General features: G+C 44.1%; 1 protein-coding gene across 1 annotated transcript in view; it reads left to right on the forward strand.

The window, feature by feature from the left end:
• Window positions 1-19,251, forward strand: part of LOC144505046 (teneurin-2-like) — a 2,673,959-nt gene that overhangs the window by 1,385,064 nt on the left and 1,269,644 nt on the right. The window contains exon 10 of the mRNA XM_078230751.1: window positions 5,206-5,290. The gene's annotated coding sequence lies outside the window, so the exon portion shown is untranslated. The remainder of the gene's footprint in view (window positions 1-5,205; window positions 5,291-19,251) is intronic.

A 19,251-nucleotide genomic window follows, 5' to 3' on the forward strand; every position in this document is an offset into this window, starting at 1 on the left:
AACTATCTTATCATAACCATCCTGATTCTTAGTCGGTATGAGAATGACCGTGTTAAGTTCTGACGAAGGGTCAACTAGACTCAAAACATTGGCTCTATTCTCTCTCCACAGATGCTGTCAGACCTGCTGAGATTTTCCAGCAATTTTCTGCTTTTGTGTTAAGAAAATGCTGGTTTTCGAAAGCAGGGTGGTAAAGGTTATAAAGTTTCAATGATAATTGCAGATGAGAAAAGCCATTTGGCCCATTTTAATTCCTCCACCCGGCAGTCATCATATTGTAACGTTCAACTCATTCTTGAGTAATTCCAGGGTTTGGCCTGTGCTGGAACCATGCAACCACGCCTTGAGTAACCTATTTGTGAGAAAGAATTTTCTAATCTCACTCTTAAATTTATTGCTGAAGAGAGAGGCGTGTTGCCGAAGCTTTTGATCTTGCACTCATCAAGACAAACACAAGAATACCAAATTTCAAATGATCACAACAATTTATACTGCAGGAGAAAAGGATGCTGATTGGGTGGCAAGTGGACTCTGATTGGTTGAGGCATTTCCATGCAAAAAGGATTGGGAAACTGTAAGCTCCCTAAATTTCTGTGTAATTCAAAAACAGGTGCAAGACATAAACTTATTCCTTTCCTTTCCTTTGCAGAGAACTAGCATATGAATATATGTCGCTTCTAAGCTTAAAGAAGCCACATTACAACCTCAACTGCTTATCTTAATTGAATTGTTAGTATCACCATTCGTGGGCTCAGGGTTGTACAGAAAGTGCTGCTCAACTGTGGAATCACATCTAACAGCAGATGTTTTATTTTGGATTTTGCACACGCAAGCTGGTTCAGCGCCACTTGTATTCTGTCTATAATGAACAACAGGGGAACATATTGGCCGGGATTCCGCCAAAAAAATTCTAACTGCCGAATTTGCGTGAAAACTGGAGTAACTCCCGCTTTCTTATTCGTGGGATTTTCAAAATGAATCTCCCGCACTTTGTGCATTGCAGAGTGTCCTGGTGAGATTCATGCTGAAAATCAGATGGCGGGGCCTATTCCCACTGGAGAGGCTGGCAGCATAGCGCTAAGCAGGCCACTGCGCATGCACCGATCTGTCATAGTGGAGATCGGCGCATGTACAGTAGCCCCACGCTGCTGGCCCGCTCGATCGCTGGCCAGCCCCATGACCCTGCATCGCTGCCCCTCCGATACACCCACCCTCTGATCGCTGGCCTCCCAGATGTCTCTGGGCCAGGCCCAATGTCCACCCCCCCCACCCCCGCTGGCCAGCCCTGATCACCCCCTTCTTTCCCTCTGCCTGGGATCCCATCTGCAGAGTGGCAGTGGGACCCCCCCCCCCCCATCCCCACCGATCGCCCCCCCCCATAGGCTCTGCCCACTCAATAGGCCCTGCCCCCTCTGGCCCTGCCCACTTGGCACTGCCTAATGTCTGGTGGATAGTGCCAAGATGCCCTTTGGGCGTTGCCACTCTGCCTCCTGGGCAGTGCCAGGGGCCCAGGCTGTAACTGAAGAGCTGGCAATGCCTAGGGGCCACCCCGCCCCCCCCTTATTCCCCTTCACTCCAGAGGAGCCAGGCAGCCTGCTCCCCATTAGTGGGGAGCAGTTGTAAACCCCGTCGGAGTGAACCACTCCTGGCAGGGGGGAGAGAGGTTGGCAGCCCTGGATACTTCAGTCCTGCACCTGCTGATGATATTTAAATACAAATTTTAATTTGGAAATTAGCTCTCCACTGATTTCCAGTGCAGAGCTGATGAAGCCACAAATCCTGGCTCTGAAGACGCGTGGAGGCTGTGGCCTCCAGCTGGGAACCCGCTAAACAGCCTCCGCTGATGTCTCCAGGCCCGTTGCACTACTGAAGCAGCACAGCAGGCTGGGAGAATCACCCCCATTGTCTGTTTTGATTGACCAATCACTGGGACATACATCCCATGTATCTGGCATCACATTGGCACTCAAGTTCATACACCCTGGTGCTGAATTGTATATTAGGAAGAATGTATTTTTGGACTGACTGCAGCACCCTGTTAGTGGAAAATACCACAAGTATTGCCATTGCAAAGTAGCAGTATGATATAGCTTACTTAATCTGCTGTCCAAATGTTGTGATTGTTTGAAATTTGGCCTTCTTGTGTTTGTTCTGCTGAGTGCAAGATGAAAAGCTTTGGCAGCATGTCTCCCTTTTTGTCAATATTCAAGCTCTGTACTCCGAAGTTTACCTTTTACTAGCTTGAGTTTGTGTCTTATTGTCCTCATTTCGTGGAGGACAAGTTTGGATTTACCTTTTCTGTTCTTTAAATGTCTTTATGGGAACAACTCTTGGCTATCTCCTCTCCCCATCTGAAAAATAAGTTATTGTATTTCCTCATAACCCAGATATTTGATACCAGGAATCAGCCTTTTGGCTCTTAGCGTTTTTGCTTCTTGTTCTTGAATTTATAGAATCCTACAGCATAGAAGGAGGCTGTTCGGTCCATCGAGTCTGCGTACGACCACAATCCCACCCAGGCCCTATCACCATAACCCCCTGCATTTACCCTAGCTAGTCCCCCTGACACTAAGGGGCAATTTAGCATGGCCAATCCACCTACCTTGCACATCTTTGGATTGTGGGAGGAAACTGGAGCCCTCAGAGGAAACCCACGCAGACACAGGGAGAGTTCATTTGTTGGAAACCAGAACTGGATGCAAAATTATCCTGACCACCAACTCTTCTGTTTTGTTTGCTACTCTGTGGCAATGCACAATAACAACAAATTAAAAAAAACATCACAAGGTGCCTCATCAAGACGTAATTATAACTAAAGGGGTACCCAGCCAAAGAAGGAGGTATTAGAAGGGGTGACCAAAAGCTTGCTTCGTGATTAGGTTTTACGATGGTCATAAGGAAGATGCGATGAAGGGGCTTGGGCAGAAAATTTCAGAGCACGAGATGGCAGAGTACATATGGCGGAAAAAGGTGGGTGGTGTGGAGGGATCTACACAAGCCTAGATTCAGAGCTATGGAGAGTTCCGGATAGTTCAACGTTTTATTGGCTCTTTTGATTGTTCCTGCAGCGTTTGGGAATATTGGGTGGGATTTTCCAGCCACGCTCACCCCAAGGCTGGAAAATCCCGACCGAGGTCAATGAACCTTTGTATGGTCCCTGTCCAGCCCGCTACGATTCCCGTGGCAGGCAGGACGGGAAAATTCCACCCATTGTGTTGAGTTTGCTAGAATTGTGAGGTCTTTTGTGAGGGAGACACGATGGCACAGTGGTTAGCACTGCTGCCTCACAGCACCAGGGACCTGGGTTCGATTCCCAGCTTGAGTCACTGTCTGAGTGGAGTTTGCACGTTCTCCCCGTGTCTGCGTGGGTTACCTCTGGATGCTCCGGTTTCCTCCCACAGTCCAAAGATGTGTGGGTTAGGTACATTGGCTGTGCTAAATTTACCCTAGTTTCAGGGGGATTAGCAGAGCAGATTAGTGGGGGTTACAGGGATGGGGCCTGGGTGGGATTGTTGTCAGTGCAGGCTTGATGGGCCGAATGGCCTCCTTCTTTACTGTCGGGATTGTTCTATTCTATTCTTATGGACTTCACCATCAACAAATTTAATACCATTCATGGTGTATGTTTTTTGATGAAAGAAACATCAATAAATTAATCAAATTAAAGAGGGGTGACAGCCCTTTGTGGAACAGTGTAACTAAAACAATTGATCAATAAAGCTCTGACGAAGAGTTGCCCAGACTCGAAACGTTAGCTCTGTTCTTTCTCCGCAGATGTTGTCAGACCTGTTGAGATTTTCCAGCATTTTTTACTTTTGTTTCAGATTCAAGCATTTGCAGCAATTTGCTTTTATCAAAAGGAAACTTAACTAACTAAAGCAAAATACCATTCCCGGGGGTAATGGTGCACCCAACCCCCGCACCACCCACTGGTCACGGAGCGCCTGAAGTGTGCTGTGGACACTAGGTGCTCCCTCATTCATACTGTACAAGTGCCACCTCTTATTCTTTTCTCGATGCAGTACTTCACATTGCCCCCATTACACTTCAGCTGTGTTGTTCTGTTTGCATACAAATTTTATCAAACTTACTCAATAATTTCTGATCTTAATTTCTCAACTTGACGACTTTTTTTAATTTGGTATTGTCTGAAAATGTGGCCAATTTATATTGAATCTTAGCCATAGGTGTACATTTGAAGTTCTCCTGGTGTCTTGGCCATTTTTCCCTCATGCAATACCATCAAAGACAGTTCAACGTTTTTTGTGGAATGTTGCTATGCACTAAATCGCTGCCATTTGGACACATGGTATGAGTTTTTGGACATCAAAGTTATTTGTAAAGTGCTTTAGGACAGTTGAGTAGAAAAATCCCACTGTGTGAATGATAATGCTGACTGGAGGATTACATCTGACAACAAAGCGATATTTTATTCCAGCATTATTCTGGCCAAAGAAAAAGGCAGGATCACCGGAAATAAAGTAAGACGCTGGCGTGGACAATATTGTACAAGTCAGGCATGTGGATTTCTTAACTTGCCTATTCTTGCCTTGTTCCTCCAGTTGCTCTACAATTCCTGGACAACAGTGAATGCCTTTATTTAAGCACTGCAAAAAGCCTACAAGACGTAGAGAAAACAGTTCAACTGTCCAACCAATTTTAAACATTTTCAAGGGCGGGATATTAAAAAGACGGAGTTTTGCTCACTCGCTCATTGGTTTGAATGCACTACACAGGCAAAAGAAAATCCAGCAACGAAATTCAGCTCACAATTCCCCCTGAGTTTCTCAGTGGCAGCAAAAGATAAAATAACAGCACGTTTCTCTGTAGTGAAGGGGCTTTTGGAAGTGTCCCTATTTCCCTGTGCCTCAGAAACAGCTGAGACATCACTGTTGTTGCCTGCCAACTTCACAAGCCTGCAGTGACTTGAGGAACACCATACCTTTTCAAAGTGAGATTGGTGTTGCCGCCTTTAATGCGAGTAACAAATTGCTAAAAATGTCTTCACTTCACTGCATTTGTACTTAGATTTTGTTTAAATCCTTAAGGTTTCTCACACACCTGGTCACATGCTTAGGGAAGAAGATAGCCGGGAGTTTGACATGTGAAAATGGTGGCAATGAGAAAACCTTTGCAGTTATTTGTACTTCGTAGTAGTCTCTGCAGGATACAGTGTTTTTATTTTATGCCTTCCTTTATTTTTAGATACCAAAAGCATCACTGAGGACACTCAGACAGCCTGACTTACGTTCAAGAGAGGAGAAAAAAGAGAGGTGGAGGAAACAAGTAGGTAAGAAAAATTCTCAAAACCATTATCGTCATTTCAATCCCCGAATAATAGGTGAGAAATCAGTTTTCTGAGGAGACTTATAAACTATTTTTCCAGGATATTTCTGTCTTCTCCTAGCCCTGTTTGAAATAATTAAGTTGATATTATTGTGAATGTTAAGTCGTATTTTAAAACGCTCTAGTGAAAGTTAGCACTTATTGGCATGAAATGATAGAAGGTAATGTATTCTTAATTAGATGAGCTCGTTTTGCTGGGTAAGTTTGTTAATAGAATTTTCCAAATATAAATGGTTGTGTTAATGTATAATGTTGCTGATGAGCCAGGGTTTTACATTTCCTAGTCATGGACAACTCAGTTATTATTACTGAGGTTCCCGGGTTATTTTTTTCATGATGGGAGTTCGTTTGCAACCCAGGCTTGGATTCTCACCATGACGGAGAAAATGGAGGATGACGCAGGAACCACAAACCACAGCACTTCCTTTTTTTGTGGGGGCAGGAATGGAGGAGAGGAATTCTTGTGCACTCGCAGCTCACAGAGGCAACTGGCCATTTATATCATCAGTTGCCTCCTCGCGTTTAAATTGGATTTTAATAGTACAGGAATGCATCAACTGAAGAGTAGACCTTGTAAGAGCTGGTCTGAACATTGTAAATTTTATTGGATGGCCGGGGTACTCTTTTAGAGAGGTACAGGTACCACAGCGGAATAAGATTTAAACTTGTCTTCACTGCCCCCGAACTGGCGCAAACTCAACACTAACTGTCTTGCCTTAAGCCAAGGGAGTAGGAGGGTGGGGCTAATGACTTATGTGCCCAGGTGCCAGGAAGGAATTGGTGCTCAAGGAGAGCACATTGCGCCATGCGTGAAGGAAGATACAAGATGGGCAAGGCACCCTCACATTTAGGGACCATAGAAACATGAGCAGCCAGAGGCCCATCCCAACTTTGAACATAATCCACCCACATTCCTCAGGTTCATAGAACTGGGAATTTGCACAACTCTGCACACCCGACTCACTGACAAGAATCAAGGCCCAAGACTTTGTGCAGTGTCAAATATAGAGTTTTTGCGAGCTCACAAAGGAGGGTGTGCATAGTTGAAGTTGATTACTTTTTAGTCAGGTCATTCCAAGTTACAGTTTTGATATTAACATGGAAATAATTCTTTCAAATTGTTCCAAAATCTTAAATGTTATGCAAGAGTTTTGAAGAGTGGGCTATTTATCAGCCCCACTTTAACTTGCTCAGTGCCCCAACACTGATGCCCAAGTCAGGAAGCAGGGCATTCGTGTTGAATCTTACTTTCTTCCCTCACTTCCAGAAATCCATAACTCTTGCGACAATAAGTTTTCACACATACTCGCAGCCTTCGGCACCTTGATTGTGGGGCTTCAGGAATAATCTCAAATCCCTCCTCACAGACACAGACTACCGATCAAATCTCCTGGTTGATTTTATTTTCTCTTCCTCTTCTTAATTCCAAAACACCAAAGTCAATTGTTTGGTTTCCACAATCAGACCAAACTGAGACCAACAGATTCAGCTCAGAATAATAGTTAGACCTGTGAGCTGCCTGTTCTGTATGGTTCAGGGGATTTTTCTTACCCGATAAATACTTATCATGATGTCCATGGGATAAATCATTTTAAAAGAAAAAAAAACAGAACAAAGAATGAGAGGGACACCTTGTTAAATGTATTTTAGGAGGGTAGCTCAGATGAATAAAATTGCACTCTAATGATAGGGACACCGTGATAGACAGATTTATATTTAAGTCTGCTCCAATGAATTGGGAATAAATGAACCTGGATTGCAGAAACGAAATGATTTGAGATTGTGCAGATTTTTAAACATCTTCCTTCATCTACCTTTTAGGTAATAACCCTGGGCTGGCCCTTATCAACAACGCCTCGTGTATATCGAGGCTTTTAAATGTGGGACAAACTGTATTATCAAACTTACTATATTGGTCATACTGATTATTAGTGAAGGGCATTGGACAGCACTGAACAGCACAGGAAAGTCTCATACACTACTGTGTTTAGAACTGTCAGACAATGCTGTTACCTTGTGGAACTCTTCAGGCACCCGCTGTACATAACTTGTCATCACTTAAGCAAGCCAGATCGTTTGAATATGTCCAACAAAGGCTGGTGAAATCCATAGCTGTTGCTCACTGGTTAACTCACACCCCCCACCGCCCCGTATGAAATCTCTCAACCTTTCTACAGTCTCAGTAACCCAAGGACTGATTTTACAAGACGTCGGTGCTTGTTATAGTTGTCACGAGCTGTTTCGCCAGCAAAGAAAAAAGAAATCCAAAGCAAGGTATTAATTTATAGGCTCGCTGTCTGTCATCTGTCATATATTGTGCTGTCAATAAAATGAAAACAGCACCGACGTTGATTAAAAGTGACACAGAAAGACAGAACTGAGACGATGATATCAGGGCAGGGTAATCCTGTCACAAACATGATTTACAGGAGGGTATAGTCAGGGAATTACTTTCAGTCCTGAAACTTTGGAGATTTTTGGGAACAGAGAATTTTGTGAAACTTCAATTTGCCAGCTCTAAACACCGGGAAAGAAAATCTTCTTCATGTGCCACACGTAATAAAATCCTAAAGCTATTCCACTTTAATAGGTTTGGAAGTTTGTTTTTTTTAGAAGGCACGGGGGAAAACCTCCCTTTGATGGCACAGTGGACATAATTCACTCTACCTTCCCCATCACTGCACAGTTAGTGCGGGCATCCATCCTCTGGTACTGGCACAGTCTGAGAGACGAGTCTCTGAAACTATAAATGGATACCGAGAAAGGAGATAGTGGCAGCGTGGGGTAAAGGGGTTGGTTTTTTTAAGCCTGGGTTTATGTGATGGAGAAATCGAGCAGAAAATCCAATCCAGCACAGAAATGTAATTTTTTGAAAAATTCTGTGGGTGGCATTGCAGACCCGGTCTGCTCAGGGTGTATTCAACAATCGGAGTAAAAATACTGATATAGCCAATATTCTGATTCCAAACAGACAAAGGGGAAAGATTTAGTGATTGATGGTAATGGTTTGAACTTCCATTGCTGCATTAACAATTGACCTTTTCTGCCATGGAACAATTTCATATCTCCATTGTATGTGACGATACTGAACTCTGCTGCTGGAATTGGGGCTGATAAGGCACTTGAGGAATTAAGTTATTACGTATCCAGATCTCCGATGACATTCGTTCCAAAAGCTTATGCATCATCCCACTATTATTATAGTTTCTACTGTTTCCACAATTCAGGTGTACCAGACTAATAAAGAGAAGTCAGTATACTTCAGGGAAGTGAAAGGAAGGAATGTACCCTAATGTCCATTAGAAGTCCATTAGCGCATTGCAGTGATTTTAAAAGTGCAAAGCAGAACAGGCTAGATGTGTGCATCCTCAATAGAGATGTAACATGCCTTCAGCAGGCCAACAATTTTCATTGCATGAGTCCATTTGCAAAAAAGATGAATGTGGGTTTTCTGAAGAATGCCTGCCTCAGTCAGGTACAACAATTGCGTTTCTCCACCACTGAACAAATATTTGCCCAAGTTATGGTGCACTTTTATGGCCAGGTTTGCAAAACCATTGAATAAAGAGCAGGACAAAATGTATCCAGTCTGCGAGTGATCTCCGGTCATGATTTGGGAACATTTGCTGGATGTGGCATGCTCAACCAGGGTCATACCAGGGTTACTGCAGGAGAATCATTACCCTGAATCTGATAGAGGAAGTGGGGCAATTCGGAGCCCAACCATCTTGATGGGACGAGATGACGTATGAGATGCAACAAAGGCACAAGTCAAAGCAAAAGAAATTCAGGGAAAACTGCATTGCACCCGAGCGCAAAAGTTGATGCTGCATAAGTAACCACTTTCTTCAGCACAGATGACATTATTGCCTCAAGGACCGAGGCACATAAAGGATATGCTAAGTTGTAATTTGTTTTAGAAGTCATTTTAATGAATGCATTCATGACAAATGTGAAGAATGGAAGTTTTAGCAAATACAGTAATGTAAGACACATATGAAATCCTCGGGGAAGCTAGATCGGATGAAGTTAATTTGTGTCAACCTTCAGAATCCCATTACATTTGGTCTTTCATTCCTTGACAGCAGTATTTTAAATTAATAATCAATCATAGTTCATGATTAATCAGTCACAGGTTTTCATAATTGTTGTACCCAGAATCTGACATCTATGATATGTGGGAGAGATAGTATGCACAAGTGAAAGAAAAGGCTTCATATTATATATGTATTTATGCAGGATGGCAGCCAAAATAAAATCCACAGATATCCCTCTCTTGCTGTCAAACTCAAAACTGTTCTGGTAAGAAGAGTCAGAAGGCACACTTGGAATACTTGATTTTCACGTTTTGCATTTTTTTTTGTTCCCTTTACCTTTCAAAACTATTTGAGGATAGGTTTGTGCTTTCACTTTGTGCTTTGTTTCATTTATCATCTGAAGTATATTTTTCTATTCCAACTGATATCCAGGCCAAGCCCTAAGCTCCCATACCACCAGAGAAGGAAATAGCAAAAGAAAGGGCAATTGCCATCCATTCCTTTACTGTTAAACATCAATGCACGGAATACTGATAGGGATGGCATTGTGTTTTGCTCCAAAAAAAAATTAAGACTAAAGCTTTGTAGCACACTGCTTTTGGGCTTTGCGGTGCAGATTACCATTGAACAGATTCATAGATGCGATTGCAGTCTTTCTGAAACTGTGGGAGCGGAGGGCATCATTTACTCTTACTATAGTTTCTACAGTTTACAGCAACTTCACTCCTACACAGGTATACTAGAACAATAATGAAAAGCCAGTCACTTACAGGAAAATGAAAGAGGGAAATGTATCCTAATGCCCATTAGTAGTCCAGTGAATTGCAAGCAACGCGGCTCTCACATGCCGGTTGGAAAGTCGGTGTCAGCCTTCTTTGGTGATGGCTATTAATTGGCCAGTTATGGGCCTTCCCCAGCATCAAGGACACCAGAGGCAAAATATCGGCCCCACCCATGAGAATTCCCAGGCATTCAGATGCTGTCGACGTCATTGGGGGATCAGCATTAGCTGCTGGCAGTGCAACCATCAGAGGCGTAGGGTCGGCAAGGGACACAGAGCATGGGTGATTGAGGGCAGAATGGGGTTGCTGGTGAAGAGGGGTCACGGAAAAGAAAGGTCAGTTTGGCAGTTTTCTCCAGGCCCCTTTCAGCACCTGATAAAGAGTTTTTCAGTATGAGTTATTTCGGGGACGCTTTCAAATATGCTAGAAGTTCCACACATCCTTTCACCTTCCCTCCAGATAAGAAGTAGTTTGCACGTTCTCCCCGTGCCTGCGTGCGTTTTTTCTGGGTGCTCCGATTTCCTCCCACAGTCCAAAGATGTGTGGGTTAGGTGGATTGGCCATGCTAAGTTGCCTCTTAGTGTCAGAGGTTTTGCAGGGTAAATACATGGGGTTACGGGGATGGGGCCTGGGTGGGATTGTTGTCTGTGCAGGCTCGATGGGCCGAATGGCCTCCTTCTGTACTGTCGGGATTTTATGATTCTTTTCTATGATTCTAATTTAAGCTCATCAAATATCAAAAATTGAATTCGATTCTAAGGCTTATCAGTGATTTATATCTAAAATCCTGAAGAATGGAATCCAAGATTGTTGTAACCCCAAATTAATTTTCTTACAGTTTGAGGAAGGAGATCAGTTCCCAGTCATTGAATAAACATCTTTCATTAAATTAGTCACAAGAAAGTCTGATATTTTCTCAGTATCCTCTCTTACTTTCCGCCATGTTCACTTATTTATACCATCATGGTTGCTATGCTGTGAACTCACCAATGTTCCTTAGGTGGCACCTTCCAAACCCACAGCTATTACTTTCCAGAGGACAAGGGAAGCAGCCACATGGGAACATCATCACCTGGAAGTTCTCCCCCAGGTCGCTCACCATCCCGAATTGGAAATATATTACTGTTTCTTCACTGTCATTGGGTCAAAATCCTGGAACTCCTTCCACGCAGAAAATGACTGGCCGAGATGGGGTATCCAGACGAGCACTCACATTCTGTGCAGACCAGCTAATGGGGGTATTCGCAGACATCTGACTCCAGAGCCACAGCAATGGGGTTGACTCTCAACTATCCTTCGACAACTATGGATGGGCAATAAATGCTGGCCAGCCAGCGACGCCCATGTCCCACGAATGAATTTTTTAAAAAATCCTCAACATCGGTGCCCTGCAAAGTTGTGTCCTCAGCCTCTTGAAATACTCCTGATACACTTGTGACTGTGTGGCCAAATTCCACTCCAATTCCATTTTCAAGTTTGCTGATGACATCACCATAGTGGGTCAGATCTCAAATAATGATGAGACAGAGTACAGGAAATAGAGAAGCTGGTGAAGTGATGCGACGACAATAATCTCTCCCTCAATGTCAGTAAAACAAAGGAGATAGTCATCCACTTCAGGAAGCATAGTGGAGGAGATGCCCATCTCTGCATCAATGGGGATGGAGTGGAAGTAGTCGAGAGCTTCAAGTTTCTAGGTATCCAGATCACCAACAACCTGCCCTTGTCCCTCCACACTGATGCTATGGTTAAGAAAGACCACCAACACCTCTACTTTCTCAGGAGGCTAAGGAAATTCCGCATGTCTGCTACAACTCTCACCAACTTCTAACAATGCACCAGAGAAAGCATCCTTTCTGGATGTATCACAGCTTGGTATGGCTCCTGCCCTAACCAAGACCCCAAGAAACCACGAAGGGTTGTGAAAGTAGCCCAGTCCATCACGCAAACCAGCCTCCCATCCACCAACTCCATCTACACTTCCCACTGCCTCAGAGAAGCAGCTAGCTTAACCAAGCACCCCATGCACCCTGGGCATACTCCCTTCCACCGTCTTCCGTCAGGGAAAAAGATACAAAAATCTGAGATCACGTAGCAACCAAATAAAGAACAGCTTCTTCCCTGCTCGCCATCAGACTTTTGAATGGACCTACCTGATATTAAGTTGATCTTTCTCTACACCCTCGCTATGACTGTAACACTACATTTTGCGCCCTCTCTTCGCCTTCTCCCCTGTGCACTCTATGAATGGCATGATTTGTCTGTACAGTGCACAAGAAATAATACTTTTCACTGCATCCCAATACAGGTGACAATAATAAATCAAATCAGATCAAATCTAGCAGCACCGTGGGTGTACCTACACCAGATGGACTGCTGCAATTGAAGAAGGCAGCTCACCACCATCTTCTCAAGGGCAATCTGGGACCAGCAACACTCACAACCCATGAATGAATTATTTGTTTAAATTGGGGACATGCTACACCACTGGACATTAATTTAAAGCATGCACCATGTGCCATCATCTCCATTAAATAATTTTTAAAAACGATGAAAAAATACCTGGGATAACCTCCATCACAACTATAACTTATAATTCCTTGCAGACCTAAGCATGAAGAAAAATGTGGAACAGTAGATTGTCGGTGTGATTTGGAATGGTGTCAAATCAAATAAATTACTTTGTCACTGAGATTTAGATTGCATTAAAAGGGACATTGTTATCATGTTCGGAAGTTATTTAGGCAGAATAAATCCACTCAGAAAATACTGTTGAATGTCTGCAATGTTGAACACAGGAAAGGTTTACACTGGTGTACATCGTATTGTGTGCTATGCAGCTCTTTAATATACTTCCTGTGTTTTTAATTCTAGCTTAAAATGTGTTAGCTGGAAGATTAAGGCATGATTTGTCAGGCTGCTGTCCTTTCATCTTTTTTCAACTTTACCTCAGGCTGGTGGGATGAAAGTCTCATCCCTATGTCAGCAGTGAAGATCCTAAATGAAATTAGTTTGGAGCGACTACAATCCTTTTCCTAATGTACGTGAATCCACTGCACAGGACTGGCAAATACTAGGGCACAGCTTGGCAGATGGTTGAGATGCGGTACCAGCTACAATGTATGCAGTTGGATTACCCCACTTGGAGTCCTGTGCTCAGTTCTGGTCGCCTCATTGCAGGAAGGATGTGGAAATGATTGAAAGGGTGCAGAGGAGATTTACAAGGATGTTGCCTGGATTGAGTGGCATGCCTTATGAGGATAGGCTGAGGGAGCTCGGTCTTTTCTCCTTGGAGAGACGTAGGATGAGAGGAGACCTAATAGAGGTATATAAGATGTTGAGAGGCATAGATCAGGTGGACTCTCAGAGGCTTTTTCCCAGGGTGGAAATGGCTGCTACGAGAGGACACAGGTTTAAGGTGCTGGGGGGTAGGTACAGGGGAAATGTTAGGGGGAAGTTTTTCACACAGAGGGTGGTGGGCGAGTGGAATCGGCTGCTGTCAGTGGTGGTGGAGGCAAACTCAATAGGGTCTTTTAAGAGACTCCTGGATGAGTACATGGGACTTAATAGGATGGAGGGTTATAGGTAGGCCTAAAAGGTAGGGATATGTTCGGCACAACTTGTGGGGCCGAAGGGCCTGTTTTGTGCTGTAGTTTTTCTATGTTGCTTTTATGTTTCTATTACTGCTTAGAATTGGCGGATTATGGAGCATTGTTGGGTTACTGCAAGGGAATCATTACCCTGAATCTGATAGAGGAACTGGGGAAAAACGCAGCAAATGATTTGCATTAATGGTCTTTGCTTTGAGGATAAAATTCATCTATACAATAAAACCTATGGAGCTGGTACCAAGGAACACCTAATCTTGTAAAACCTGTTCCCACGCTGCTCTTCAATGTTATATAACAGGATAGGATCTTCATTCTGAGATTTTTCTTTCACTTTTAGTTCAACTTGCAGGCTTTGCGTTGTATTCTCAAAAGTCACAAGTCCCACCGATTGGGTTTTGCATCTAGGTAAAGACATGAAACTATCATAAAATCAGAAGACTGTATTCCCTCAGCACATTACTACTGCTGAACAGTGCTTACATAGAATTTCATTTTGAATTTATGCATGCTTCAAATTGTTCTGTTTAACTTGGTACGTAATTTAGCTATTCCAGAAAATAATGTTTATTAAATATATGGCAGCATTTAGTTCAGATCAGGGATAAAAATTGATTTGAGATCAGGCAAATCTTTTCTTTCAGCTTCAGTCAAGCTTTCCTCTCATTTTTTCCTCGCGCTCCCTGTTCCTCATGGTGGCACAATGGTTAGCACTGCTGCCTCACAGCTCCAGGGACCCAGGTTCAATTCTGGCCTCAGGTGTCAGTGTGTGTGTGTGGGTTTGCACCTTCTCCCCATGTCTGCATGGGATTCCTCTGGGTGCTCCGGTTTCCTCCCACAGTCAAAAGAAGTATGCGTTAGGTTGATTGGCCATGCTAAATTGCCCCTTCGTATCAGCAGGATTAGCAGGGTGGGGTTGCAAGAAGAGGGCCCAGGTAGGATTGTTGTCGGTACAGTCTCGATGGGCCAAATGGTCTCCTTCTGCACTGTAGGGATTCTATGAGTATTGGCTCTAATTGACACCAAATGCTCAAATCCAGAGTGAGTTATGTTATTTTGTCATTGCTGGCAAAATGAAAGGTAATTAAAGTTAATGGGTGAGATTTTCCAGCCGCGCTCACCCCAAGACCAGAAAATCCCACCCAAGGTCAACGGATCTTTGTACCGTCTGTCCCCGCCCACCACAGGAAAATTCCACCCAATATGTGTGACTTGCACATTGTGTTGTAGAACTGTGGGCCTCTGGGGAACCTGTCGTATTTTGGAACAGTGAACCTGATAGTGGAGGCCACTCCCTTAGGTTCAGGTGTCAAACTTGGCTGAGCCGTACTACTCTCACCTCAGTCAGAAGATAATGGGTTCGATTCCCATTACAGAGTCGCTTCAGTGCAAAACGGAAGATATGCTGCATTGATATCTTTCAAATATGTTGTTAAATTGAAGCCCTGCCTGCCCTCTTTGATAGCTGCGAAAGATCCCAGAACAAAAATGAAAGAAGAGCAAAGGAGCTCACACTGGTGTATTGGCCAATATTTATCCTGGTTATCAAGATATAAAAATGAATTACCATCCTTAGGGTGGGATTTCCTGGCGCTACCCGCTGCTCGGATCGTCCAGTCCCGCCAACAGTCCCTTGTGGTGGGCCCAGCCACAGTGAGACCAGAAAATCCTGCCAAAGGTTCACAGTTGTGAATCCGTGATCAACATCACTAAAAACAGATTTTCTAATCATTCTTGTTGCTGCTTGTGAGCCTCACTGTGCTGCCAAGTTTTCCACACTACAACGGTGGCTTTCCTTTTGAAGTTTTGGCTGTAAAGCACTTTGGGACAGTCTGAAGTTGTGAAAATCAGTGGGGGTGACCTTACCGGTGTGTCTCGCAGGTCAATTGGCGTGGCGAGCTGGTAAGATCAGGCAAGAGGCAAAAAATCGGGTTCATGCCCGGTTTTTGGCCTCTCCTGATGTTACCGGAACTAATTTGCCAACAAAATCAATATTCATTACCTCATTTAAATATCATTACTGAGTCCCGGGCCAGTGATCAGGATGCGGGCGGCGGTGGAGATCGGCCGGGGTGGTGGTTGGTGAGGGGGCAGTGGAGATCGCATCGGCGGGGCGACAATCAGAGGGAGGTTGGGGTTCGGTGATGTCTGGGGTGGCAATCAGTGGGGAGGGGGGTGGGTGGGATTGGGTGACAGGAGATCTCCCAGTGCACTGTGTGTGTACACAGTACACTGGGAGGTCGTGGCACCTGCGCAATGGCACCTCTGCAGCACAGCAGCCGGCTTCCCGGTGAGAATAGGCTCCACCCCGCCCCCTCTCATGAGAATCTCATCTGGGCTTTTCTTTTGAAGATGAGCTGGGGAATTCTCCTGGAGGCGTGCTGGCCAATACGTATCTTTCAGAGCATAACCATCAAGAACAGTTTCATTGTTCATTTATTTAATTTATTTTCTCTGGCATCGTACGGTGATACAAAAAAAAATGTATTTCAACAGCGATTAACTGAAGCACTATTGTGTCGTCCCGAGGAAAAGAGAGGTGCTTTATAAATGCAAATTATTCCTTTTTTCTGTGATACGCTGACAAGTGTGGTACACATTGCCTCAGATCTTTTATATCAATTCTGCCTTACAAGCAAATTTCCTGGGCATGAGATTGCAGTGAGAGAGTGTATCACAGCTGGCATGTCCCCCGCCCCCCCACATGAGAAATCCTTGCCTTCACAAACATTGCCATCTGATGAGCTCCGGCTGGTCAAGTGATTTAACGCTGTGATCAACCTTCCAAGCAGAGGAAGAACAGCTTGTAAAACAGCACAGTTACAGTAGTCGTGTTCTTTTAATGACCCGTGGCCTCGTAGCTTCTTGCAAGAGGAGCTGTGTTTCATGTTTCATCCTTCCTGTCACTGCTTTTCGAAAGCGGCTTGATGGGAAGTGCAAAAATAAAGGTCGTCCGATCACCAGCCATCATTCAGGTTATGCACGCAAGCTGTAACATTGGATCTCTTAATTGCACAACTTTTTAATTGCTTGGCTGTTTGGCCTAATCTTTAATCACAAATTATTTTACAGTGATTTGCAAACATTCCCCTCTGTTGAATGGCGTGTGCCTCTGGATGGTCCTACGCAGAATTCATTTTAATTTTCTCTGAGCACTTTGAAAATCCCAGTGCAATAATGGCGTGGGATTGAAAAGGTGAATAGTCTGAGAAGGTTAAAGAGAAGAGGTTCAGTAATGCATCTAATGACGGAATGAGCAGCATACAACTGTTGTTCATTGCACAGAAGATTTGAGGTGTATTGTCCTCTGTGTTTATAGTTAAGGAAAATTTATTCTGCTCAAATATAATTGGTTTATAATGAAAGTTTAGCAAAGAAAATTGTATTCCAATGATACCCATTGTATTAAGCCTGCTATCTCTTCCCCTTTTCCATTAACCAGCTGTATTCACGGTGATATCAATCAGAAGAGTTACTATGCTTCAGTTCACACACTCTTTGACTAATACTGTCAATGTTTTTTGCTGATCTGTCTAGAAATATACTGGTGCAGCTTGAGAAAGGATCCAATACATTTTGCTGTCTTTCAGTTGCTGGCAAATATATTATTCTTTCCCCAAGCAAAGTAAAATGAGTTTGAAAATTCTCCTCTTCGTTTCCCATCCTTGTACACTGAGCATCTGATGATGAAGAAGGAACTGAATCCTTGCAATATTATTATATCTTGTGATTATTATTTTTAAATTCTAGAGTATAGAATGTTACAGTGCAGAAGGGGGCCATTCGGCCCCGACTCTGCACCGACTACAATCTCACCCAGGCCCTAACACTATAACCCCATGCATTTACCCTATCTAGTCCCCCAGACACTAAGGGGCAATTTAGCATGGCCAATCAACCTAACCTACACATCTTTGGACTGTGGGAGGAAAACCGGAGCACCCGGAGGAAATCCACACAAACACGGGGAGAATGTGCAAGCTTCACACAGACAGTGACCCAAGCCAGGAACTGAGCCAGTGTCCTTGGCGCTATGAGGCAGCAGTGCTAACCACTGTGCCACCATACTGCTATTTAAAATTTGGAATTATTTTCATGGCGATGGTAGAAGAATGGATTGCTGCCATTAGTCCGACAGTCGCTATTGCCTGCCAATTCTGGGCTCAGAGTAAAATTTGTTGTTTTCTGCCTCGGCACGGCATCACAATGGTGAGCACTGCTGCCTTACAGTGCCAGGGGCCTGGATTCAATTCCGGCCTCGGATCACTATCTGTGTGGAGTTTGCGCATTCTCCCTGTGTCTGCATGGGTTTCCTCCGGATGCTCCGGTTTCCTCCCACACTCCAAAGATGCGCGGGTTAGGTTGATTGGCTGTGGTAAATTGCCCCTTATTGTCAAGGGGGCTAACAGAGTAAATATTTGGGGTTACGGGGATAGAGTCTGAGTAGGAATGCTGTTGGTGCGGCCTCGATGGGCCAAATGGTCTCTTTCTGCACTGTAGGGGTTCTATGATTCTTTTAGGTGGATTCTTAACCCCAAACCCTGAAGAATGTCCATGAATTTACTGTCAGAGAATCATAGAATCCCGACAGTGCAGAAAGAGGCCATTCAGCCCATCAAGTCTGCTCCGACTCTCCGAAAGAGCATCCCACCCAGGCCCTCCCCCGTTGTGAGGTGCTGTCTTTGAGATGAGACTTCGAAGCCCGAATCTGACTTCTCAGCTGGGTGAAAAAGTCTGCTCTATTCCTGTAAATCTGTGCATTTAGCATGGCCAATCCACCTAATCTAAACTTCTTAGGACTGTGAGAGCACCCGGAGGAAACCCACATAGACACAGGGAGAAGGTGCAAATTCCATGCAAACAGTCAAGGCTGTCCAAAATCCCACTGGCAGGTGCAACTAGAACTAGGGGGCATGGCCTCAAAATAAGGGGGAGCAGATTTAGGACTGAGTTGAGGAGGAACTTCTTCGCACAAAGGGTTGTGAATCTGTGGAATTCCCTGCTCAGTGATGCAGTTGAGGCTACCTCATTGAGTGTTTTTAAGGCAAGGATAGATAAATTTTTGAACAGTAAAGGAATTAAGGGTTATGGTGAGCGGGCGGGTAAGTGGAGCTGAGTCCACAAAAAGAGCAGCCATGATCTTATTGAATGGCAGAGCAGGCTCGAGGGACCAGATGGCCTACTCCTGCTCCTAGTTCTTATGTTCAAAGGCCAGAATCGAACCCGGGTCCCTGGCTCTGTGAGGCAACAGTGCTAACCACTGTGCCACTGGGCCGTCCCTAATTTACATATTTAACATTTCTGTTTCCCTCAATAGCCATTTGAGGAAAATTACCCATTTGATGGAAATCATGAACAGCTATAAATAAAAGAAAAAGAACAAATGTTTCAGGACCTTAGAACATTCCAAAGCGTTGCCCGTTCTATTGAATAATATTGAAATGTAAACTGCGATTCTCCATTAAAAAAACAAAGTGT

This window comes from Mustelus asterias, chromosome 16 (genome assembly GCF_964213995.1).
Source record: "Mustelus asterias chromosome 16, sMusAst1.hap1.1, whole genome shotgun sequence".
NCBI lineage: Eukaryota > Metazoa > Chordata > Chondrichthyes > Carcharhiniformes > Triakidae > Mustelus > Mustelus asterias.